We start from the raw sequence: 27,836 nt of genomic DNA on the forward strand, positions 1-27,836 counted from the left end.
TTTAAAAACACACCCACACACAAACACACCTAAAATAAAAATGATGAAGAAAAAAATGTTTAATTTAAAACATTATGTAGAAAAAAATGTTCTTGGAATTTTTAGGGAGGGTGTTGTGTCTCCCCTGTGTCTGAAACCAGTCTCTTGGTTTGCTTGTGATGTTTAGTTTTCCTGTGGCTTGATTGGTTTCTAAAGTCAGTTTGTTTGAGACAGCAGAATGAAGCTCTGCCTTACTAGGAATTTTATGACCCTCCTCCCAGGCTAGTTCAGTGGGAGGCATATCTACTTTGAGTATCATAAAAGAGGGAGATGGCTGTTTCCTCCAACTTGGAGTTGCTGTGATGGGGCTAAGTTGTGAGTAGGGTTGAAGCCATTAATCAGTAGCTTTACCCTGAGTGGCTAGCTCCTGAGACACTAACAGAGCCCAGCCTGGAGTCATTTTCAGGTTTTATGTTTACTGAGTTTCAATTGTTTTTCTTTTACCCCTCTTGCTGCTGGATCTGCTGCCTAGGCTGCAGTGGGGAGGGTCAGCCTCTGGCTCCGCTTACCCAGTGGAGAATGTCACTCTTCCGTGGGCAGAGCTTCTTCTGCCTGGGAAGGGCAACTTTCTTCTGGGTGGAGCTGAGCCGGCAGGTCAGGTTCTTATGACCTGTTGAATGGCTCCTATTGTCTTCTTCCAAGGCCTGAGTTGCATGCTAACTGATCTGGCCAAGTCTTTGTCAGTATCAAAGATGGAGTTCTTCTCTGGTGGTTGGGGAGGGGCTACCTTCTCAACGCTGCTCCATGAGAAGGAGTGAGGATGTCTTGGGGTACTTATGCCTATCCCTTGGTTTCTGGGCCATCAACAGTCTGTGTTTGTGTTCAGCATGATGAAGATTCCTGCTCCCTGTCAGTTCTTGTTGGTGGTGATTAGAATCTGCTTGTACACTGCCTCTGGTGCCTTGGTCCTGGGCTCTTCTCTGTTGATATGGGGGCCACGGTAGCAGCCACAGCCACTACTGCAGACACAGGTAAGTGCTCAAATCTGTCTCCTTAACCAAGCTGCCCGGATTTTTCCTCCCTGGCCAAACTCTCTGTACTATGATAGCACACTTGATGTGACTCTCTAACCTAGGACTTTTCAGTGGAACACTAAAACTCCTTCCTATGCAAGAGCTTGATTAGCCCCCAGCTTCTCCTCTGCCATCTTCCTTTGGAATCATGAATTTTCTTATTGAATAAAAAGAACATGCTTTCTTTACCTTAATACTTAGGTGGATTACCGATGAACTAATTTAACAATTGTAACAATTTTTGATGAACAAATCATAATTGCAAATAAAATAGTTGTGAAATGGTTTATGTTAATTACTAAATTGGGCAGATTATATACGAGAACAACTAGAGTTAATTTCACAATGTTTGAATATAGGTGTTTACATGGACTTTCCCTTTACTTCGTGTTGAGTTACTTTTAGAATTTATATTCTACATAACAATAATTAGAGTTTATGACTAAAGAAGAAGAATGATAAAACAGATTTTCACATTGCTGAATTAAGAGTCTTCTTGAAAAAGACATACATATTTGATGAAGTTAAAAATAGTTATAGGTCTATGTGAACATTATGATAATGGTTAAAGCAGTACTTTTTGTTTTAATGGTGATTTGCATAAGCAATGTTAACCATGATATTAATCAGCAATGCATTTAAATATTCTTCGTCCCAACCCAATCACTCTTAGATTCAGAAAAAGAAATAATTTTGGCTCTACTCAAAACAATGACCCTATCTCTATCATTCCTCTTCCTTGGACTTGCTTAGTTGTTCCTTCCCTTCTATTCTTTTCTATGTTCTTTCACTCTCCAAACAGATTCATGACTGTTATATGCCCAAACATAAACAACATTTTTTATTAAATGTTTTTTTTCCTTTGTGTTATCTTAGGTTTTTGAATTTCCTTTCAACTAAGCTTCTTCAAAGAAAAATGTACTACATATATAAGCATTCTAATTTTAAATGGCCTTTAACATCAGAATTTCTCTTGTAAGTCTTCATCATTCACTTTCTAGTTTCTTTTCAATTGTTTCTATGGGACGACTATATGCTGTTCTTTTTTCTTCTTTTTATAATACTTGGTTTAAACTCAGGGCTTCGAGCTTACTAGGCATGTGGTTTACCATTTGAGCAAAGCCTCCTGCCTATGTTTATATATTTAGTTATTTTGATTCCTGTATCCTTTTCAACATTAATTTCATATTACATCTTTCTCCTTAAAATTATCTCCCAACTCCCCCCGGAAATCTACCACTCTAGCTTTTCTAAACTCTTGTATTTTTTTTCATTTATTCTTCTTTCTTCACATCATCTGAATGTATTCTTCACAATTTAGCCTTAATGTTTTCCTTTTGTCAATGTAATCTTATTCTAGATGGTCCAGTCTATCTAGGATGTACTTATTTTTTGCCTATATAATAACTACCCAATCTATGTTTCTCACATAAATCGTTCCTGATAATACAATTGTTTACTAAATATTCCTAGCTCAATGCCTTAGAAATTGTCAAATGCAGCATGTCCTCAAAACCCATTAACCTCTTTCCACTTCTCTCAAATCTGAAACACAAATAATTTTTATATATGATTTTATTGTAAAATACTGTACAGTGGGATTACAGTTACATGATTAAGGTAATGAGTACATTTCCTATCGAGCATTGCTTCCTCATCTTTTGTTTTTCCCCTACCATCCCTTCTCTCCCCACCTCCCCAATTCCTCCCAATTCCCCCCTCCCCCGCCAAAGTTGTGAAGTTTGTTTTCAACATAGTGTTTTGTACATCTCATTGCTACAATGGGTCAATCTATATCCTTACTTAAGAATTTTCTTTTTTTCCCTTCCCCTCCCCAAATTAGGAAAATGTATATACAAGGTGCAGGGCACCAGTGAAACCAGGAGTTATACTGTAGGGGAAGAACATATAAAAGAAACAAAAAAACCCACATAGTACATTATAAGTACATTAAAAGCTATAGCAAGAAAGAAAAAACCACTTGTGCCCTTATCTTGGAGTTCATTTAGCTTAACATCATCTTATATCTTATATCTTATGACCATATCTTATATGGTCATATGTACTTAGCTTTTAACCTTTTCTGTTTGTCCTAGACATGTACTAGTTATTGCAAATAAGGGAAACCATGGGACCTATGAAACACAAAAAATTTTAGTGTTACTGGACATAGCTGCTCACACCTGTAATCCTAGCTATTCATGATCAGTAGGATCATGGTTCAAGGCCAGCCCAGGCAAAAAGTTCATAAATCTTATCTCAACAGAAAAAAAAAACTGAACAGGGTAATAAATGTTTGTCATTCCATCTAAGGCAGCAAACATAAATAGGAGTATCTCAGTTTAGGCAGACCTGGACAAAAAGCACAAAAAGTGAAAACTTTTTTGAAAAATAGCAAAACTCCCCAAAGAACCAGAGGTTTGGCTAAAACAATAGAGCACCATCAGTCCAAACCCAAGTTTTGCTGAAAAAAATAAGGGATGATAGGGGCAAAACAAAGGAGGAAATAACAATGCTTGATAGGAAATGTACTCATTACCTTACTCATATAACTGTAACCCCTTGCACACTATTTTTACAATAAAAATGTATTTTTAAACAAAATAAATTGCTTTTTGGAAAAATATGCATATACATATCCTGTATATGTATGTATATATATATGTATGTATTATCTTCTTTGGTAGATATCAAATTAGACATTGTCTTATTTATCTCACCTCTCAGATATCTTGACAATGTGACTCTTTCACAATCACTCGGTTCTATGTCTTCTCATCTCTTGTATAAATTTATATTATTTGACTTCTTATTTCTAATCTTTCTCTCTTCAGTCTTCTTTTCTACTAGATGAATATTGACATTCCCAATCCTTTCTTATCTGGCCTATGAATGTCTCTCCAGCAAAACAAAATACTTTTACCATGAGATTGCAATGTTGTTAAGGTCTCTTTGCTTTTGTATATGCTGATTTTTCTTCCTACAATACTTTCCTCAAGCTGACTATTTTATAGACTCCTATGCATATTTTACAAATGTGTCTCTGACAGCTCTTAAAAACCAATCAGTAATTCCTTTGTTCTGGCTGTTTACATCTCCATACTCCTGTTATTACAATTAGCTATTACTGTTTACATTCTGCCTCAGATGCTATACTGCAAATTTTTTGAGAACAGAAGCATAGCTTATCTATGTTATAGTATTTACCAAAGTGCCTGGCATGTACAGGGTGCTTTAAAGTACTTATTGAACTAAATTAATTCTATGTAGAATTCTACCAAGAACATTTCACAAGTGAACAAAGAGTCAAATTGGCTGATTATTTCCAAAAAAAAAAAAGCTCACTGATATGTGCTGTGGGCCAACTGTTGCCTCAGTAAATAGGGATTATGGCCCTGGCCTGCACAGAGCCTGGTCTCCAGAAACTGTATATGTCCTCTTCTGTCCCCTGCTGAGACCATGGCTTCCTGCTTTCCAGGTTGCCTTGCTTTCTCTCTTCCCTGTTTCTTGTGGTTTGTTTAAATTTTGTGCTAATCTAAATTCCTCACGAACACCTTCCATCACCTGCTCACTGATCCATGACCTGTTCTTTCGACTGAATTGCATTTTAAAGGCCCCTGGCTTGACTTTACTGGTTCTAATACTGACTGCCGTGAAATGACCTCTTTCCCAAGTGACTATCATTCATGTTTTTCCTAAAAAGTACAATGTACCTACAGTGTTAACGCAAATAAGCCCCATGTCACAGTATCAAATACGGTAAATTCAAGACCAGTAGACCAGAAATGGCCTGCCTCTTGTTATCTTATGTGGTCATGTGCACCGCATTGGAATATTTCTTTTCTCAAAGGTGGGAACTGAGTCAGAGGCCATCTGTGTGGCCCTTGCTCACCAGTCCTGAGTGGCCGATAATTAATTTAGACTGAATGTAATTACTCCCTTGTTAACAGGAGTTTTTCTGCACTTTTCCTCAGTCGGCTCTGGAGACACACCATTGAGTGTGATGTATGACTCCTGGCACAGAATGAAACCTGAGCCCTGGGAAAAGAACTCTGCCTGGAGAAGCTTCCCTTCTTCCTAATGAATTGATAGGCTCGGCCCTCTTATCTGAGGTGTCAGTGAGGTGTTCTTAGAGAACAGCACCTGCAAGGAAGCCTCAGAAGAGCAGAAACTCCACTTCCTTTGACTTTGAACTCTATCACCTCTGTTTGAATTTTTTTTTTTAACCCAGCTCTAAAGAAAAGATACTGGTGTCTGAATTGAAGAAATGGAGGAGTGTAAAAAAGAGAAGGTAATCCTCCTGTACTGGAAGTTTTCATTTTCTGTAAGTGCACGCACACACACACACACACACACACACACACACACACACGCACCCACACACATGTCTTTCTCATTTCTTTCTTTTATAGAGTAACAAGAAACCAAAGTTTTTGTAAAAACAATGATAAATTGATTAAAAAATTTTGTACATACACAGAGAATTTCTCTGCACCATATAACTGAAAAAAAATTATAGTCAAAACTATTCTCTATTTCAAACAATGTTGTTTTCAAATATGTTAATATGTCTAGGTCTGACAGCACCATAGACACCATTCCAGTAAGGAGAATAGGGTGTTACTGACTTATTTCAGTGAAGATGGACCCTTAGGGAGGCTGACATCTCAGAAAGCAAGTAGTAGAAATGATTAGAACATTTAGGTGTACTTTGGAGGATTTGGGGGAGAAGCCATAGAAGTAGGACTTTTTTGTGAACTAGATGCATTGTGTAAGAAAGTGGGAAGAATTCTATATTGGAATATCTTGATAGGTCTTATCTAACAGAAGTGAAGATGAGAAAAAAGAAAATTGGATAAAGAAGCAGCCATCCCCTATGTAATCCAGATTGGGAATTTGGTCACTTCTGTGGGTAAATATAGACACATTCATACCGTTATCTAGGTTCAGATAAGATCTTTGATTCTGATTCATCATGGACACTAGGTACTCCAGGTAATATTGGACTTTTTTAAAATTTTATGTTCCACAGGAATAAACAAAGACAGAGCTCAATGCTACTCAAGTCATCTCCTTTCTCCTCTTTACCTGAAAGCCATCACCCAAAATTAAAGCAAAATGATAATTTTTTAGTTAATAGTTTGGAAGTTAAACAGACATCTTTATTTCTACTTCCTAAGAGAAATGAAGAAAATCTAGTTTGAAAACTTAAATGGGAATAGAACATACTAGAAAAGTAATTTGTTTAAAGACTTACTGAATTAAGAAGGTTTGTTTAAATGTAGAAAATAGTTGTTGAAGATATGATAGGAGTAATTCTGCATATTTACATTTTATATGTTGCTATCTTTTTAACCTTGGATAATAAATTGGTAAGCTGGATATTTTCAAAATAAAGCTGTTGAATAAAGATAGGTTCTACCTGGGTACCTTTGCATAAATGTAACATTTAGAATAAGAAAAGAATTATATACATTTACTAAAAATATATGAAAATCTTGCTTAACATGAGGAAGTTTGAATGACATATCAAATGGCTTCCCAGATATAGGACAAATTTGTCTAGTGGAGCCTGAATCAAAACATGCTGAAAGCTCTGACAGTCAAAGACATGTGTCAATAATTTGTAAGAGCAACCAACTAAAAACCTATTTTACCTTTGACAGTATCCTTCAAAGTGGTTTCCTTTTAAATCTCAATTTTCTTGAGTCTACTTGACTATACTTTATAAATTTAAAAATGTTTGAAAGATAGGTAGACTAGTGCAGTGATAAGGCACAAACCACAGAAATAAGGCTAAAAATCCCTGTGAATACGGTAACCATGTCTATATGAAACTAATCCAGAGATTGGATTTGGAACTGGACAGATATTATATTTGAAACTGACATGTTACTTTTAAAATTTTTAAATTTGATGGTAAGGCGCTTCATAGATTCCTAAAATTACTTAAGGCTTCACAAACAGAACCAATTAGAATCAAAAATTTAACTGAAGTGCTTGTCACTGCATGGTAAAAAATGTTTATAAACTTGTTATAAATAATTTCATTTTTAACTTATCAAAGTCCCTCATTGAAGGGACTTACACATTTAAATTTTTCTTCATACAACAATCTTATACTTCCTTTGCAGTAAACATAATCTTCTTTGAGACCATTTTACTTTAAAAAAATGTCCTAAAATATAAACGGTCTACCAAATCGCATTTTCACTGGAAGGCCAATTACCCAAAAAAGAACATAGCTTACCTGAGTAGGTTCAGGAGAAAGGCACTCAGTATTTTAAAACTGGAATCCGTCTTAAGTCAGATAGAGCTACTTTTGGCACAAATGAGAGCATGTTCTTTGTAGATTTTCCCAGGTCTGAGTGGAAAATAAATGAGACATTGTGGCAAACCTGGCTGAAAATCTGCTTTCAAATTTTTCTGCATGCTATAGAAATATTGTTGACAGAGAAGGTAGTGTGCACATATATGCAACTGTGGTACTAAATAAAGAGTATAGAGGGTATGTCATCAAGGTGATTTGAACTTCATTTTAAGAGAATCTTTAAAGCCTCCCAGGAAATGACTGCAGATCTAGAACACAAGAGCATGCAGACCTTTCCATTATCCCATATTTGAAAAAATATTCAGGTTAGCAGCTTTCCATACCTGCTCAAATGTAAATTAGCCAAATTTCTTCCAGAACCACTCTTGGCTTCACAAAATGGGGTTATCTAGTCCTGCTGCTATGGTAGGCTCTTCCCATATCTCCTCTAATTTATAGCAGTTGCTGCATGAGGTTGATGGATGGGTGGGACCCTCAGATTATATTTCAAAAACCTTTAAGTTAAAATGTTGGCTTTCATATGCTTCAGAGATGATGATTTTCAATCTTTATTATCTTCGAGTAGTGGTATAAAAATGGTTTTCAATTTAACATGTCTATTCATGTGTATAGGACATCTTGATTACTGTTATACTTTTCATCATTTTCCCTTACCCTCCTATCTATTCCATTCCCACCTCTCTCCTAAGATTACTTTTATATGCCAGCAACTCTTCAAAGTACTCTACAAATAGTAAGTCATAAAACATTATAAAACATTATTTTTCACTTTACATGCAAAAACTGAGGCACAAATATATACATCTCTTCAACATTGTAGTTAAAGTTCAATATCATACATTCTGGCTACAGAGAATTTTCTCTTCAACCAATATTCTATGCACACAGGGCTTGCCATTTCTACAGTAATATCACACAACAGCTAGACTGCTCTGAAGCGCAGTCCATTGAGCAGAACAAGCATTTGCTTGTATTTTAGCAGGCATTATGTTGTTCCTTTTCTTGATGTGCTTCTTGGTATTTCAGGTAAAACTACACACTCATTTGGATTACTAGTTCAGTGTTCCTGTAAAGAATTTTTCTTTCAATCTTGGCATGGTGGTACATGCATGTAATCCCAGGACTTGGGATGTTGAGATATGAATTCAAGACTATCTTAGACTATGTATTAAGACCCTCTCTCAAAAATTGGAAGTTAAAACAAGAATTTCTTCTGAGTTCAAAGAGGTAAGCAAAACCAGACTTGATGGAATGAGAAAGCAGATAGTATTTAGTAGAAGCAGATAGTATTTCAAACAACTTCGGTGTTTCAAAAAGCTAGAAGAGACATGTCACTGATGATTCTGATGTACCAGAGAAGCCATGGTTAAGTCTGTGCATATTCTAGGCCCTTGCTTGCTGGACTATCATACATGCCAAAAATAACTGTAAATATTGTGCACCAGCGATTAGAACAAAGCATCTATGTGATATGTAATACATGTTCAGTGTATGGAAGGAAATTTTCATTATTCATTTCAAATCCTTCAGATGTTTAGTTTTTATAGAATTAATTTTTAAAGTAAATTTTGAAAGTTGAGTTTCCAAACAAATAAAGAAATTAAAGCCTACTTTGTTTATTTAACCTCAAGAAAAATAAGTCAATATGATCTACTTATATCTTTTTTTGAAAAGGTACTTTTAAATATTTACTCTAAAAAATAAAGTCCTAAGTATCCAAGGTAATGTCTTAAAAGAGATACCATATAAAGTGAAAGCTTTCTTCCCTCCGTAGAATTTCTGTGTGACTCTGAGGCAGGGACACTGCCCTTCTGTGATCTTCAATGGAAGGCAACACTGCTGGGGAGGGCTTTCCCATTTCTTCTCAGTGTACACAGTGATATGTACAGAGACTGGGGGAAGTGAAAAGTGGTGATTCAGGAGCCAACCAATGAAGCTTCTGGAGTAGATTCTTTCTATAGAAGACTACCAATGGCTTTTCTGGCCCATTATGTAGCAGCTATGATAATTCTTTAAAAATAAATACAATCATCCCAAGTCTCCTTATCATTGCTTGTCTGAACTCAGAAGTTGTTGAGAAGACTTAGATCCTGGACACCATTTGGCCTCTACCATTCTGCTTCATCATTCATTACTTCCTTACTCACTATATCACCTTTCTCTACTCCAGCATGCCAGAAGAGCTCCCAGCTCATTAACACAAGAATATTCTTATTTATTTATTTATTTATTTTTATTGTGAAAATACTGTACATGGGCAAGATAATGAGTACATTTCTTATCAGGCATTGTAGCCTCCTCCTTTGTTTCCCCTTCCCATCCCTTCCCATCCTCAGCTCACCCCCTCTCCCAATCCTCCCGTCCCCCCACCAAAGTTGTAAAGTTCGTTTTCGACATAACAACTAACACAAAAATATTCTCTCTTGTCTCAGAAAACTTTTCCAACTTCCTCCTATAGTCTTTGAATTTAACTTCTACTTCTTTCATGTCTAACTTTCATCTTATACAGGACCCATATTTATTTATTATATATATATTTATTTATTGTAAAAAATGTTGTACAGAGGGGTTATAGTTACATGTGTAGTGTAATGAGTACATTTCATAGTGAGCATTGTTACCTCCTCCTTTGTTTCCCCCATACCATCACTTCCCTCCTCAACTCCTCCCGGCCCCCCTCACCCCAACATTGTAAAGTTCATTTTCAACATAGTGTCCTGTACATCTCATCATCACAACGGATCAGCCTGCATCTCCATTTAAGTGTTCTGCAATATCCCTTCCATTCCCCAAATTACAAAAATGTATATACAAGCTGCAGGACACCGGCATCAAATCCATTGAAAACAGGAGTTATACCGTGGAGGAAGAACATACAAAAGAATCAAAAGAATCACATGGTGCATTGTAAGTACATTAAAAACACTAGCAAGCAAGAAAAAAAAACACTTCTGTCACTGTCTTGGGATACATTTTGCTTAACATTATCTCATGTGGTCATATGTACATAGTTTTGACCTTCTCTGCTTGTTCAAGTCATGTACTAGTCATTGCAAACAAGGGAAACATGGGTCCTATGTTTCTTTGGGCCTGGCTTACTTCACTTACATGTCTTTGTTTTGTTTTTTGTCAGTCGTGGGGCTTGAACTCTGGGCCTGGGTCCTGTCACTCAGCTCTTCAGCTCAAGGCTAGTGATCTACTACTAGAGCCACAGAGCCACTTCCCGCTTTTTCTGCTTATGTGGTGCTGAGGAATCAAACCCAGAGCCTCATGCATGTAAGGCAAGCACTTCACCACTGAGCAACATTCCCAGCCCCTTACTTCACTTAATATAATTTTTTCCAAGTCTTTCCATTTCCTAACAAATGAGGTAATGTCATTCTTTCTGATGGAGGCATAGAATCCAGTGTGTGTGTGTGTGTGTGTGTGTGTGTGTGTGTGTGTGTGTGTGTGTGTGTATTGTGTGTGTGTGTGATCCATTCATCTACTGAGGGGCATCTGAGTTGGTTACATATCTTAGCTATGGTAAATAATGCTGTGATAAACATGTTGGTGCTGGTAGCTTTGGTATGACCTTATTTGTGATCCTTTGGGTAAATGCCCAAAAATGGGATTGCTGAGTCATAAAGGAGCTCTATGTGTAGTCTTTTGAGGAACCTCTATACTGCTTTCCAAAGTGGTTGAACAAGTTTACATTCCCACCAACATTGCAGTAGGGTTCCCTTTGGCCACATCCTCTCCAGCATCTGTTGTTACTAGATTTCTTGATAATAGCCGTTCTAACGAGTGAGGTTGTTTTGATTTGCATTTCTTTTATGGCTAGAGAAGTTGAGCATTACTTCATGTGTCTATTGGCCATTCTTATTTCCTCTTCAGAGAAGTCTCTCTTTAAGTCTTTAACCCATTTATTATTTGGGCAGTTGTTTCTTTGAGGATTTTTTGTTGGGGGATTTAGTTCTTTGAGTTCTAAGTATATTTAAATATGAGACCCTTGTCCATTGTATGGCTAGTGAAGAACTTCTCCCAGTCTGTAGCCTTTCTATTGATCTTGTTATGTCCTTTGTCATGCAGAAGCTCTACAGTTTCATGCAATCCCATTTGTGCAACCTTTCTTTAGATTTGTTGTGCTTCTGGGTCTCTGTTAAGAAAATATTAGCCTGTGCCAAGGAGCCCTAGAGTTTCTCCTGTTCCTTCATGTAATGTTTTCATGGAGTCTGCTTTTATTTCCAGGTCTTTGATCCATTTGGATTTGATTTTGCTGCAGAGTGATATATAGATCTAGCTTTAGTTTTCTACAAGTGTTTAACCAATTTTGCCAGCACCCTTTACTGAAAAGGCTGTCTTTATTCCATTCTATTTCTTTAGCTCCCTTGTTGAAGATTAGGTGGCTATAGGTCTGTGGATTCATTTCTGGGTCTTCAGTCCCCAGGTCTGTTCTTGTGCCAGTACCAAGTTGTTTTGATTACTATGGCTTTGTAGTAGAGTTTGAAATTTGGAATTGATATTCCTCCAGTGCTGTTCTTTCTATTAAGGATTGTTTTGGCTATTTGGGTCTTTTATTGTTCCATATGAATTTTTGGATTGCTTCCTCTATTTCATTGAAGAATGAGGTTGGGATATTGATAGGTATCACCCTGAATTTCTAGATAGCCTTTGACAGTTTTGCCATTTTCATGATGTTAATCCTCCCAATCCAGGACCATGGGAGGTTTTTTCATTTGCTTAGTTCTGGTTTAATTTCCTTTTTCAGGCTTTTGAAGTTTTCCTCATACAAGTCCTTCACCTCTTTTGTTAAGTTAACTCATAAATATTTTATTTTTTGTGAGCCAATTACAAAAGGGGTTTCCTAATTTCAACCACACTCTTCTCATTATTGGCATACAGGAAAGCCATTGATTTTGAGGGTTAATTTTATACCCAGCTACTTTGCCAAAGTTTCCAATCAGCTCTAGTAACTTGGGAATGGAGTTCATGTGGTTCTTTTTTTTTAATTGTGAAAATACTGTACAGAGGGATTACAATTACATGGGCAAGGTAATGAGTGCATTACCATGCAGTTTGTTAAATACAAGATCATGTCATCTGCAAAGAGGGAGAGTTTTATTTTATCTTTCCCTATTTGGATCCCCTTTATGTTTGTATCTTGTCTTATTGCCCTAGCTAGGCATTCTAATACTAAATTGGAGAGAAGTGGAGAGAGTGGACATCCTTGTCTTGTTCCTGAGTTTAGAGGAAATGGCTTTAACTTTTCATCATTAAGTATAATGCTGGCTGTAGGTTTGTCATATACAGTCTTTATTACATTGAGGAATGATCCATAGATTCCTAGTTTTTCCAGGGCTTTTCATCATTTGTCAAATGTTTTTTCTGCATCTGTTGAAATAATCATGTGGTTCTTATCCTTGCCCTTTTTGATGTGATGAATTATATTAATTGTTTTGCTGATTGGAAACTTTGGCAAAGTAAACAATTGCCCAAACCAGCTTTGCTTCCCTGAAATGAATCCTGTTTGACCATGGTGTATGATTTTTTTGATGAGCTGTTGAAGTTGTTGGCCAAGGTATTGTTGAGAAGTTTTGCTTTGATATACATCAAAGAAATGGGCATGACCCTTATTTATAACTTTGACCTATGTCTCTCCTAAGAACTTATGACCTATATGTACAAATGCTGTATCAGCATCTGCACTTGACTGGTTTAAGTTTATTTTGAACTTAGCTATTCTCCTGCTTAGCTCCTGTTCACTCCCTCTATCTGGCCTTGTTTATGCATGCATACTTCAGAACAAGTTCTCCTTTTCATTGAAGTATAAAAGTAAGACATTTGAAACTCATCTTTTCCCTTTCTCCTTCAACAGTTTCTGTAAGTATTCACATGTGGGTTATGTATGCCTTTGAATAGCTCTTAAAACATACACTATCTTTAGTGGTCCAAGCCAGACTTTAAGCATCCATATGAAAGAGCCACCTAGCAAGTATATTTTAAGTGCATTGTTAGATTTAACAAGTCTTAATTCTAACCAGCTTCTAGACTTTGTTGATGGTGTTGGTCTGTAGGCAAACTGAGTAATAAGATTGTAACTCCTCCTCAGTTACTTCCTACGTAATGTCAGTATGACCCAGGAAGTAATAACCCCTACCAATCACATTGAAGCAAGAATCATCTTTACCAAGTGAGGATCTTTAAAAGGTTCCCATTATTACTGATAATAGACCAACAACATCAACATAACTTGCAAAATGTTGCAGGAGTATTCCCTTCCACCTCCCCAGCATCATACTATGACAAATCTGCTGTAACTTTCTGTCTCTGGTCCCATTAGCATGCTCAGAGTTGAATTACATGAAGTTACACTTTTGTAAGCCAAAAACAGTTGGCACTAATAATTAACTTAGTAGTCCAACCTAGTAGTTTGTGAAGGAGCTAAGCTCATTTCTTACATAATGGCTTTCATACCTATGGATTTCACATACAAAAATTCAACCAACTCTGGACCAAAAATGTCAATCTACATTTAATATGTATAGTGTCAAATTTTGTCATTAAAATAATGCTTTTGTGGGCTGGGAAGGTGGCTCAGTGGTAGAGCGTTTGCCTTGCATGCATGAGGCCCTGGGTTCGATTCCTCAGCACCACATACGCAGAAAAAAAAAGCCAGAAGTGGCACTGTGGCTCAAGTGGTAGAGTGCTAGCTTTGAACTGTAGAGCTGAGGGACCACGCCCAGGCCCAGAGTTCAGGACCCCGACCGGACTCCCCTCCCACAGAAAAAATAATTAAAATAAAATAATGCTTTCCCCAAGTTTGGTGTATTAGGGGAATGAAAGACTTTGAATCTGTGTATGTGATCACTAGCATGTGATAATTTAGCATGTACATATGATCACAGAATATGAATGGTAATTACATGCTGAGGGTGTATAGGAGTTTTTGTTTCAGCAATTTCCCTTGTATTGCTAATAAGAAGCAGGATGACAAGGGCTATTTTAGACAAGACAACTAGACACATTTGCTGTAACCTTTTTAAAAATGCTGTAGGAATAGCAGGAATTGAGCCATGATGGATGGTTTGAGTATGCCTTTAAGCAGCAAAAGGCTAGGCTTGTTTATTCAGATTAAAGCAAGAGATTTAACTGCCCTTCTAAAAACAGTCATCATTAAGCTAAAAGTTACCTTGAGTTTTGTATTTTTTAATAAAAGATTTGAAAAATCAAATAATGGTACTATGGGGAATTATTATCATCTATTAGTGAATTTAACTTTACCAGTCACAAATCAGGCAAAGGCTGATTGAGAAGTTAAAGCCATATTTTTAAAGTGGTTGCCACATTGGTAAATAATCCCTTATATGGAAAAAATATAGTAAGAGAAAATACACTATGATCTCTAACTAGTATTTCTGCAAATCAAAAACTGAAACAATATTACAAAATCTTAATGCTTACAGTTATTTCTACAGTTTAAAAAGAAACAGGATTTACATATATTTCTGTCACCTCTATAAACAGAATTGTATGTTTTCAGTTATTTATACAGTTAAAAAAGAAATAGTATTTACATCTATTTCTGTCACCTCTATAAACAGAATTATATACTGAAAACTTTTTATTTTATCTTACATATGTTTATTAAATTATTTTATTTAAATGTGTTCAGTCTACATCGTTTTTATTTTGTCCATCATACTTTGGTGATTTTTTTGTCCAAAGGAACATATTCACTTTAATGATTAAAAACTTAAATAGACTAGCCAACTCCATTGTGCTTTATAAATACTATAAACTATAAACGGAGACTAGCTTACAAATGTGTTATCATTTTAATTTTCTCATTTTCCTGTCTCTTTTCTGGGATCTCCAGACACAAGATAAATCATGTTGCTTATGAGTAAAGCCTTATTTTGGTTTCCTTTCTTGAATTTTTTTTATTTAAATAAGTCTTTGTTTAAAAAAAATTCATCAGTCAAAATAATACTATCACTTCTGAAAATATTTTCATTTTCTGACATGCACCAAGGTGCCATAAAGTAGTGTTGACAACTCCATCTTTAGCATTCCACAAATCTTAGAGAGATATATCATCAGAAAAACCACACAGTCTATATCCGGGCTCTGACAAAACTGAAACATGGCCTGCCAGACACAGATAAGGTTTTGAAATGTTAGTCACTGAAAAGGTGATAACAGAAACAAGGATCAAATGCATGTATACCTTCACCTTTGGACGCCTGAGGTTTTGAGACAAGCCACTTTGGTTAAAAAAAAAAAAAAGGTACTGACATTTGGCCTGCTGACCAAGGCAGAGGGTATACATTGCGATACAACATGAAAACATATGATAGACCTGATTTTCCATGGGTTTTGGGGTGGAATTACGTGATACTGAAAAGGAATAGCACAGTATTTCCAGCTAATAGGACAGTGTGGAGCTGTGGGTTGGAGTAGCTTCAGCGAGAGCTTCAAGGATCCCAGCAACATGCCATCAGTAGCAAAAATGGAAACTACAATGACTTTGGAGCAAGTGAAAACAGCTTGAACATCTTCATTTTTGTTGTCTTTTGTAATCCCCAAGTGTTTGAAATTGCAGGCAGTTCTCAGTTTTAAATGGAAATTTCAATAGAAGGAAGACAAAATTCCCATTACATGGGGACTAGACATGAAATGTTAAGCCAAAAGACTGTGGCGTTTTTTGTTTGTTTTCTGATTGTTTTTAAATTTTTTATTTTATTGTAAAGATGCTGACTCTTTAAAAATATCTAACAAGAATGACCACAAATACTATCTATATGGCAGAATTTATAATCATTTACTTCTTAGTGGTTCCTCCCTCATACCGTCTATTTTCAAACAAAGCTGAGTTTATGGCCATCATCCTAGATTACATTCCCTCTCAGTTGCAGTATTTCTTCTATAATGATTTATTTAAAAGGGCTTCACCATGATAGCTCTCCAACTTCATTCCTTCCTGTATATCACTGTTCAGGGTCAAAAACTGGGAAAAGGGCTGGTCCCTAAGGCCTAACATATTTCACCAGTGGAGACTCTGGCTTTTCACTTCTCTTTCTCTCCTCATCACTTTATGCTTAAAGAAGAACAGATGTGGAAACGTTTAGAAAAAGACTAATTGAATTTCACATAACACAATTTAGCATTGTTTGAGGAAGTACCTAAATCAACAGCACATTTTCCAAAGTTCCAGCCTCGCCTAATTAGAACACCAAACGTGTGACTAATTGGCCACACTTCCACCAAAGGCTCTGCTACAGATGAGCTGTTGCCTGCTCATTTGCCCAGCTGAGGCCAGTGGTTTGGCTGTGAGGTAAGGGGGTTGCTCTAAATGAGCTGGGCTGAGCATAATGAGAAAAGAAACTCTGAGATGGCCAGAGAACAAATCCAGAGAAGCAGGAGAGGAATTGGAATGTTTACACTGTGGCAGCATCCAGAACATTACCAGCACGTTATCAGAACATAAATTAAGAGATACTTGGGACCTGTAATTAGGACAGTTGATAGCCTGCTTTTTATCATTTCAGCTTCATACTCTTAGAAGTTGACATCTAATTAAAATATAATCTGATATCATCAGTGAGGTCCCCACTTGACCTTTCAGCACACTGGCAGGGCTGTTTGTGTTTGTTTGCATGCAATAGGAGGTTTTCTTATTCCTTTTTATGTCCTAATGGCGTGCAAGAGAGTATGGGAAAAGAAAAGCCATAATGAAAGGAAAAGAATGATTCTGGGCTTGGCTCTTTTGTATCCTGAACATTTTATTTTAATGATTCTGTCCTTCCAGCTCTCTCCTTATAGGTATCAAACCTAGCAGGGCCGTCAAGCATTTTTAATGCAACTTTCATGTTTTATAGGAAAGGATTTTGAGACCAAGAGTGATATAGTAATTTGCCTAAGGTCATCTCTTCAGTGACAGATTCAAGACTAGAAACCAAATCTCTGTCAATGACACCACTGGTGTCATTTATACTTTCTCAGTCATATTTGAGCTGATGTTAAAAGAGTAACATTATGTGCAAGGTTTCATAAATACTTACAGATTGGACTTCCTAATAATTACAATCCTTAAGCAACAAAATAACCTGTTACTAATGAAATACAATTCTGTATTTATTAGTATAGGTCATGACTTCGGCTCTCCACCTCTTAAAGTACTTCATGTATTAGGGTAATTGCTTATCTAAAACTCTTAATATTTGCTCTACTTAAATCTCATTAGTTTCTATTTTTATCTGATCGGAAACTATAGTGAATTCCTTCTCCTTTAACGTGAGTCCATTTCTAAAAATAGCTATTTCCATACACTCAAACTAACTAGAAAGGATATTCATATTGACCGTGACTGTCAAATGTTTTAAGCTTATTGAAAAAAAAAGAAAATCTGTACAATACAAAGTAAACTTAAAAAATTATTCCATGGAAGCTCACTAACATCAGTATTTATTATCTTGAAAGAATTTTTAACTTCCCCTTACCACTTTCTGCACAACTGGCTGATGAAACATCAAAGAACAAACATAATATAGCACCTTTGTAAAAAAACTATGCCTATTAAAGAAAACAAAAATCTCTTTGATAATTTACTGAGAATGATTCTTACTCTTGTATTTTTCCATGAATAAAGCTACACTAAAGTTTCTTACTTTCTTTAGAAATGATTTCTAATTTTCACATACCAATACAAAGGTGTAGAAACCATTTTTCTTCCATTGAATGAAGTTAATAAAATAACTTAAGATCAGAAGTTAGAAAAATAGTTCATTCTCTAACAATCCTGAAAATTTATTATTGATAAGTACTCTACTGCTTGGACTTCTTTTTTTCTCAATGAAAATTGAGAGAAGAGTAACATGACATGGATAGGTTACTAAGAGACTAATCAGGTATTAACATCAAGTGAATGGGTTTTGACTGTCTAATAGTTTAATCAGTTGTGTGATGAGGCCTAAGACGTAAATGTTTCATTCATGAAGAATCAGTTTTGGGAAAGTTCCTAAACTCCATTTGCTTCAGACTTGAGCACAAATGAACAAATGGACTGTGGCATGACTGTGTGTCAGCTTGGTGGGTTTCAGCCATTTCTCTTCTTCCCTCTGTGTTCACCGCAGCCAAATGGGCTGTTGGGTGGTCGGAATTTGTCAGGAAGATAGACAGCCACGGGGAAACAGTGCTGATCGTTCTCCCGGGCTGTGATCCAACACTTTCTTCATGTGAAGAGGAGTATACAGTGTTACCATATGCAATATGGCACCAATAATTGATTTTTTAAAAAATTATTTCATTGAAACAAAATGAGAACACCTAAAAGTTAGGAGATTGTCTTGGAATCTGAAAAAGAAAGATCATTTAAATGCAGTCATTTACTGATATATTAACCCATCAAGTTGAAGCAATCAGAGGCTGCCTTCAACACTGGTAAGACATTAGCATTAAAACAGTTGTAGTGATAAAGAAGCTACTTAATTTAAAAAATTACTTTTAATTCAGAGGTAAAGGAAAAGAAAATAAAGATACAAACAAGACAAAAATGGGTCAAACATAAATTTTTACATTTGTTGTATCAAAATTCCACTTAGACTGAATTTTCCCTTAACTATTTTCAGTTATTATGAATATTGCCTTTGTTATTTTCCCATATTTCCTTAGGTCTTTGGAGTCAGGTTTAAAGAGCTTTATTAAATAATAGTATTTCTAAAGTTAAGCCTTGGCATACCATCTGTTGTAAACTCAAAATCTCTTGAATTCTAAATTTATGAAAAAAAATAGATGACTAGTTACTTTAAACCACAGAACTATGGTCCTATGCCATAAGTTGTCTTTAATAATAATTGTTATAACATGACTTTGACACAGTGTATAATGAAAGACAGAAATACAAAGGGAGACACAAAAAAGAAAAAGAGGGACAAAAGAGGCAGAGAGAAAGCTGGGCACTGGTGGCTCACATCTGTAATTATAGCTACTCAGGAGGCTGAGATCTGAGGACTGTGATTTGAAGCCAATCAAGACAGAAAAATTCATGAGACTCTTATCTCCAATAAATTATTCAGAAAATGCCAGAAGTAGTTTTGTGGCTCAAGTGGTAGAGCTCTAACCTTGAGCAAAAGAAGCTCAGAGACAGCACCCAGATGTTGTGTTGCCAGGACCATATATAAAAAAAAAAAGAGGGAGAGAGAAAGAGAGCAAGGGGGAGAGAGAGAGAGAGAGAGAGAGAGAAAGAGAGAAGAGGGGACAAAAGGAAGGGAGAGGAAGAAGGAAGAAAGGAAGGGAGGGAGAGATGGAGGAAGGGATGAGAAAAATTTGTAAATAGAGGTTCTAAATGGATCAATTATTTTTGCTTTTCCTCACTATGGAGGAAAAGACAAGAAAAATTTGGAAATAGAGGTTCTATATGGATCAACTATTTTTGCTTTTCCTCTACAAATAAAAACTTCCACTAAAAAGACTGGATTCTAGTGTTAAATCTTTACTAACTAGTTCTCTAACCTTGAATAAATAATTTGGTATTTCTGGCTTTTTTTTATTTCTGTAAGACAAGAGTGTCAGAGTAGCTAGATTAATTGTGCTCAACACTAATTGTGTGCTAGTAACTTAAGCAATATGTCCCAGTCTTTTGTCAAATCAATAAAATAAAAATCTCTTGTTAAAGAGTAAAGAAATTGGTGTTTTGTTAAAGCTGTCTGAGCAGCTAATTCTAATGTTCAGGAATGTCAAAAGAAGATAGATATGGTATTGTAAACTCTGGGTGCCTGACCAATGCAAAGCCATCTGTAGCAAACCCAGGATTGTTCAATGATGAAAAAAGTCTTTTTATTCTTTTTATTTTTTCAAATGATTTCAAATCTTATGTAAAGAAATGCCAAGCCCTCCAACTTGAATGCCATGAAGTATGTTAATTACTAGATAATGTTATATGCATTCTTTACATTTTGAATGAATTATCTAGTTTGTATACTAAGCTAGAGTGGCATTAATGGAGCAAACATATAATAAAATGCTTCTCTACAGAGAACAAATCTACAACTCATTAAATATTCAGATGAAAATGGAGGGGAAATCAAGGTGTTCTATTTGTTCAACATATAATACCCAGTCCATTTTTCCTATTTATTTTCCATCCCTTCTACATCCTTCTCTGCCCATTTTGAAACTTTTCTTGTAAGTATTAATTTATTTTAAGGAATGCATGTGCCTTTGTTGGAATAATGGGAACAAGACATCTCTCGGATATGCATGAATAGAAACATACATTTCCCCCCTGTTTTCTTTCTACACAACCTCAAAAATAGATGTCTTCTGAAAGTTTTATATCAAAGCAAAGTATTTTTAATTAAAGTTTGGTCTCCTCTGAACTAAAGACTAGACCAGACCAAGGACTGCCACATCATTTTTCTCCTTATTATCACCTCGTTAAGATCCCAGAACATGCCTCAGAGGCAGGGGGCTGAGACATGGAGCTTAACAAGGTGATAATGAGGAGAAAATGTCTCTAGCCTATTTGGGCACAGCCCTTGCCAGGTAGGATGATGGCAGACCAGTGTGGACTGGAGCAGAATGCACTTCAATTGCCAAAAATATTATTCTCAAAATGGGTTTGGCTATTTGGTTTTCTTCTTCTTGGCAATAATAAGCCAAGATAAAAGAAAAATAAATGGGGAGCCTCAAAGTAGCTTTTGAATATTCATTTAGCTATTTATCCTTAGTAATGTGACACTCCATACATAGCCTAGGCATTACTTGCCAATTATGACTATATACCTTAATCTCTTGGAAGTATCTAAAATATACTGGATTGGCTTTTATTCACCTATTTCCTCATTTATAGTGGCTGGAAAGTGATGACCAGAAAGTAAGTATGATAATTGGGTCTCTGGCAGCCATCTTGGACTATGAACTGGTAAGACAAAAAGATGAAAAGAAACCGGGCTTTAATTACCTTATAGAGGCCGTACCAACTGAACAGCCTTCTTTTGGATTCTAACTGGAAGAGAGCTTCTCTTGTTTAAGCAAAGTAGCTTTTGTTGGAATACTGATGTATGAGTTAGATACATGTTAAAAAGGATTAACTGTGTTTTTCTAATGAAGTATTTAAAGTTAATCCAAATCACACTTCATTTTGTCCTTAATTCTTTCCTATTACTAAAGCTAGAACAACCTGAGAGCAGAGGTGAGCTGAAACTGGCTCATAGTAAGCCAATCTAAAAATATTCAGTTTTGCAAGTCAGTTGTTAACCACTACTAAAACTTAAATTATGTGAAATTATATTAACACTACTTTGGAAAGTTATATTAAAACTAAAGCTAATAAACATTTAAAAGTATTTTTTCCTAATGATTTTATTTTTGTCCTCCACTTACGTTTCAACTGTGTCCTGTACATTTGAAACAATAGGCAATAGGGTATTTCTTCTCAATTTGTTGTTCAATATGATGGAGTAGTAGCATTTTACCTATGGATATCTTCAAATGTTACAAATTAGTGTTGATGTTTATTGTGGTGGTTGTCAAGCCTTAAAATATGGGAGGATTACTATAGCTTTGTAATAAAGTTTGAGTGGGAGTGTAACCTTTTTCAACCACTTTAGAAAGCAGTATGAAGGTTCCTCAAAAGACTCCACACAGAACTCCCCTACAACTCAGCAATCCCACTTCTGCACACTTACCCACATGGCCCCAAACAAAGCTAAAACTACCAGCAGAACTATCGTAGCATTATTTACCATAGCTAAGATATGGAACCAACCTAGATGCCCCTCTGTAGATGAATGGGTCAAAAAATGTGCTATATATGTATATGTATGTATATATACGTATATATGTATACGTATATATACATACATACATACATACATATATATATATATATAATGGAATTCTATGCATCCATCAGAAAGAATGATATTGCCCCTTTGTAAGAAAATAGAAAGACTTAGAAAAATTATATTAAGTGAAGTAAGCCAGAACCAAAGAAACAGGTTGCATTGTTTCCCTCATTTGTAATAACTGGAATATGTCTAAGATGTTCTTAGCAGATGAACAGAAAAGCTCAATAGCTGTGTACATACAACCATATAAGATGATGTTAAGTGAAATTAACTCCAAGACATGGACACAAGAGGTTTTACTTTGTTGTTGTTGTTCTAAACTACATGATTTCTTTCTTCTTTTGGGTCCCCCCTCCATCCCGATAGTTTATTCCCTTTTGTCACTGTATTTGATTTTGGTACCCATGGTATTGTACATATGTTTATCTGAATTAGGGAAGGGAAGAGGAATAACAACATGGTGAGACAAAGGACAAAGCGGGGAACTAATGCAATGGTGATACTCACAAGATACTATGTTGGAAATGATCTGTACAACATGGAGAGGGAATAGGGAGAAAAGAGGGAGAAAAATGAGGGAGGGGGTAATAAGTTAAACAAGAAATGTACTCATTACCTTACTTATGTAACTGTAACCCTCTGTATCTCACCTTGACAATACAATTAAAATAAAAAAAATTGGAGGAGATGTTAATGATACAAGTTACCTTCAAAAGTGGGTCATTCCAAGTGCTGAAACTGAAATGGCTTTCTGGTTCATGAATACTGCTTATATGAGCATGAGAAACAGTTTGACAGTAGGCTACCTTTCAGATTTATTGAAATTAATTTTATTGGGTAAAGGGTTAGCTGATTAGATTACAACTAAATTTGTCAAACCATGGTTGAATTGCAGCCCCTAGGTTGACCACAGATACATGTGGTGAGCAAAATCGATTAAAAAAAATCATTCTGTGGGAAATCAATTGGCCCCAAGATTTATAAAAATGTGTTTATTATTATTTGTAAATCATGTATCACATACACTGTTACATTTTATAACAGGACAATTTATAATATAATTATATAGTGATATATATATACACACACATTTTTTTCAGAAAAACCAGTTATATGTTTTTAAGTTTTCTGAGACATCTGTTCTTTGTCAACTTCCTTCAGTCCATATATTTGGTTAATAACTAAATCCTCTAAATTTTAATTAAAAATGCTACTTGGACCCTGTATTTTCTACCCACTTCATGGTTATTATTCTATTTAGCTCTTCTACTTTTGTTTCTACCTTTACCATTCAATACCATCATAGAAGTCCTTTCACAGGGCAGATGTGTTCCAGCCATTTGACAGTACTGCAGCTCCTCTGCATGGCTCAAGCATCTAACATAGACCTTTAGTCACTTCAAGTTTCTGATGTTAATTTTACATGGCAATTTGACTAGAATAGGAATGCCTAGAGAACTAGTCAAGCACTATATGTGTACATGACTGTGAGTCTCTTTTCATGTAACCATGGTGAGTGAGTTGGTGGACTGAGTGGGAAATATCTACCCTCAGTATGAATGGAATCGTCCAATCAGCTGGGGGTCCAAAACAAAAGAGGAAAGGAAAATTATTTGTTTTTATTCTCCTGGATTGAAGCCACATTTATTTTCTTTCCACTTCTTGGACATCAAAACTTCATGTTCTCCCACTATGTGAATTGCTATTCATATAACAAGGGATTAATATCCAAAATATATAAAGAGCTCAAAACTTGAACATAATTGGCAGAAATAATAAAGTAAAAAATGGGCAATTTCAAAAGAAGTATAAATGACCTGAGAGCATCTGAAGAAGTGCTAAACACCTTTAGTCATAAAAAATGCAAGCCAAATATATTAAGACTAAACTTCTCCCCAGTCAGAATGTCTATCAACAAGATGAGTAGACAATTTTGTTTACTCTTATCTGATGTGAAATGTAATATGATGTAAATGTAAGCATTTCTTAGTCACCTTTTATCAGTTGGATTAATGTTCAATTTCCATTCCTAGTTTTATTGGTATAATAAAAAAAGGTGCTGAGTTTTATCAAATGCCTTTTCTTTTTTCTTTGATTTTTAAAAAATTATCTTTAAGTAATTACACAAAGGAGTTGTCATGTAAGAGAGAAAATTAGGAATACAATATATCTTGACCAATGTCCCCCCTTTCAACATTCTCACCCATCCTTCCCCGACCTATACCTTCTCTTCTTGTTGTAGACGTACTCGGTTTTTGACTAGTTTTCCCCCTCTTCTCCTATTTGTCCACCTCTTTCTCCTTGACCCCACCTCACCCCTATTGAGTACCCATTGGCAAATGAATCAAGAAAATGTGATATTATACACACACATTAGAAATAATGCCATTTTGTCATTTGTAAAGGAATGGAAAGACCTATAAAATTATGTTAAATGAGCCGGACGCCGGTGGCTCACGACTGTAATCCTAGCTACCCAGGAGGCTGAGATCTGAGGATTGCAGTTCAAAGCCAGCCCTGGCAGGAAAGACGGTGAGACTCCCATCTCCAATAAACCACTAGAAAACAGGAAGTGGTGCTGTGGCTCAAGTGGTAGAGCACTCGCCTTGAGCTGAAGAGCTGAGGGACAGCTCCCAGGCCCAGAGTTTAAGCCCCACGACCAACCAAAAAAAATTATGTTAAATGAAGTATTTCAGGCCCAGAGAGACAAAAAATGCATGTATTCCCTTATATGTGGAAGCTAGAGGTAGCTTACAAACTCATAAGTAAATACATTGGGTGGTATGTGAGTGTATTCAAATGCATTATCTGAAATATAGTAGATTTAAGGGAGATCTCCATAGTGTAATTCCTTAAAAAAGCAGTAAAGTTTAGCACAACAAATGCCTTTTCTTTACTGAAATGATTTTCTAATTTTTCTCAGCTTTATTATTATGGTATATCACTTTAATTGATTTTAGTATGTCAAAATCATACATTCATAGGACATGTTGCTGGTGCTTTGTTGAAGATTTTTGCCTCCATAATGATCAGGGATATGAATATTTTAAGCTATCTTGTGATATCTTGAGTTTTAGAATCAGGGTATTGTTAGCCTCACAGAATGAATAGTGCAATGATTCTTCCCTTTCTATTGTTTGGAAAAGTCTGTTATGCCTTGTATTAATTCTTCTATTAGTTTGTAAGAATTAACTACTGAAGCCATGTGACTTGAACCTTCTCTTCATATAGACTACTCAGATTTTTTCTTGAAATATTTTCCTTAATTTCTATAATTCTAGGAATTCATTTATTTAATTTAGCTTATCTGATTTGTTGACATATACTTATTCACAGTGTACCCATGGTAATCACTCTCTTTTTTGTAGGTTTTATAGTGATGTCCTGTCTTATGGTTCTAATGATTGAATCTTCTCTATTTCTCTTAGTCTAGCTAAAGATGGTAGAGGAAATATAAAGAAGGGTGTAACAATGCTCAATAGGAAATGGACTCATTACCTTGCGCATGTATCTGTAACCCCTCTGCACAGTATCTTTCAATAAAAAATTATTTTAAAACAAGAACTAGCCTTTTTTCTTAATTTTCTCTATTTTTCTATATTTATCACTAATATAAACTTTATTATATCAATTTTTCTAGTTTTCTGTTTGTTTGTTTTTTTTGGGGGGGGTCCAGTCGTGGGGCCTGAACTCTGGGACTGGGCGCTGTCCCTCAGCTCTTCAGCTCAAGGCTAGCGCTCTACCACTTGAGCCATAGCGCCGTTTCCGGCTTTTTTCTTTTTGCTTATGTGGTGCTGAGGAATCGAACCCAAGGCCTCATGCATGCAAGGCAAGCGCTCTACCACTGAGCCACCTTGCCAGTCCTCTTTTCTGTTTTTTTAAATAAGTTTTTTTTTATTGTGAAAATACTGTACAGAGGGGTTACAGTTACATGGGCAAGGTAACGAGTACATGTCTTATCAAGCATTGTAGCCTCCTCCTTTGTTTTTCCCCTACCATACCTTCCCTCCCATCTCCATGGCTACACTCTCATCCTCCCCTCTCCCTGCCCCACCTAAATTGTAAAGTTTGTTTTTCAACATATATGATGAAGATTAAGTTACTTGAACTCATTTTTAAATAAGTCATTTACTTACAGTTTTCTTTACAAACATTTATTTAGATCCTGTAAATTTTAATTGTGTTTTTGTTTAAAGTTATATAAAATATTTACTGATTTCTCTTATGTGATTTTTTTCACTCACTTGTTACTGACTTTAATTTCATTTCTTTGTGCCTGCCAGCAGACTTTAAATTCATTATTCTTAAATTTATTGATTTTTAACCTGAGAAAAAAATCTATCATCAAGAATATTTGTTCAAAGCTGAAAAAAATGCTGAACAGAGTGTCCTATAAAAGTCTGAGAGGTCTTATTCTTTTATGATATGCAATTTTTCTATTTTCTTTTTGATATTCTCTCTAGTCTTTTTATCCATTATTGAATGTGGGGCACTAAAATTCCCAGGTGTTTTTCTTTTTTTCCCATATATATTTTTTATTGTAAAAGTAGTGTACAGAAGGGTTACAGTTGCATGAGTAGGGTAATGAGTACATTTCCTATCAGGTATTGTTACACCCTCCTTTGTTTTTCCCCTACCATCTATTCCCTCCCCACCTCCCCAACTCCTCCCTCCCCACCCCAAAATTGTAAAGTTCGTTTTCAACATAGTGTCTTGTACATCTCATTGTTACAATGGGTCATCCTGGATCCTTATTTCAGCATTTTGTTATAACCCTTTCACTCCACAAATTATAAAAATGTATATCCAAGATGCATGACACCAGAATTACATACAGTAAACAGGGGTTATACCATGGGGGAAGAACATACACAAGAAACAAGAGAATCACATAGTGCATTATAAGTATGTTAAAAACAATAGCAAGAAAGAAAAAAAACACTTGTGTCCCTGTCTTGGGGTTCAAAATATCACTTAACATGATCTTTTCTCTTAGTAAGTTTTTTATTGTGAAAATACCATACAGAGGGGTTTCAATTACATGGGCAAGATAATGAGTACATTTCTTATCAAGCGTTTTTGCCTCCTCTTACCATCCCTACCCTCCCATCTCCACAACTACCCCCTCCCACACCCAAGAGTTGTAAAGTTTGTTATTCGACATAGCATCTTGTACATCTCATTGCTGCAATGGGTCCACCTGTATCCCTATTTAAACAATTTGTTTTTTCCCTTCCCCTCCCCAAATTATACCAACATCAAATACAGTGAACACAGGGGTTATACCATGGGGGAGAGACATACAAAGCAACAAAAAAATCACCTTATAATGGCTTTTCTGTATGCCAACAATAAGAAGAGTGTGGCTGAAATCAGTAAAGCAACTCCATTCATAATAACCCCACAAAAAATAAACTACCTAGGAATTAACATTATCATATATGGTCATATGTACATAGCTTTTGACCTTTTTGCTTGTTCTAGACATGTACTAGTTATTGCAAATAAAGGAAACTGTGGGACCTATATTTCTTCAGGCCTGGCTTACTTTACTTAGTATAATTTTTTTCCAAGTCTTTCCATTTCCTAAGAAATGGGGCGATGTCATTCTTTCTGATGAAG

At 35.8% G+C, this 27,836-nt stretch overlaps 1 pseudogene; it reads left to right on the forward strand.

Moving 5' to 3' along the window:
- The first annotated feature begins 967 nt into the window (after positions 1–967).
- Positions 968–27,836, forward strand: part of LOC106001724 — a 111,063-nt pseudogene continuing 84,194 nt past the window's right edge.

Source organism: Dipodomys ordii, unplaced genomic scaffold (assembly GCF_000151885.1).
Source record: "Dipodomys ordii isolate 6190 unplaced genomic scaffold, Dord_2.0 Scaffold380, whole genome shotgun sequence".
In the NCBI taxonomy this organism is placed as follows: Eukaryota; Metazoa; Chordata; class Mammalia; order Rodentia; family Heteromyidae; genus Dipodomys; species Dipodomys ordii.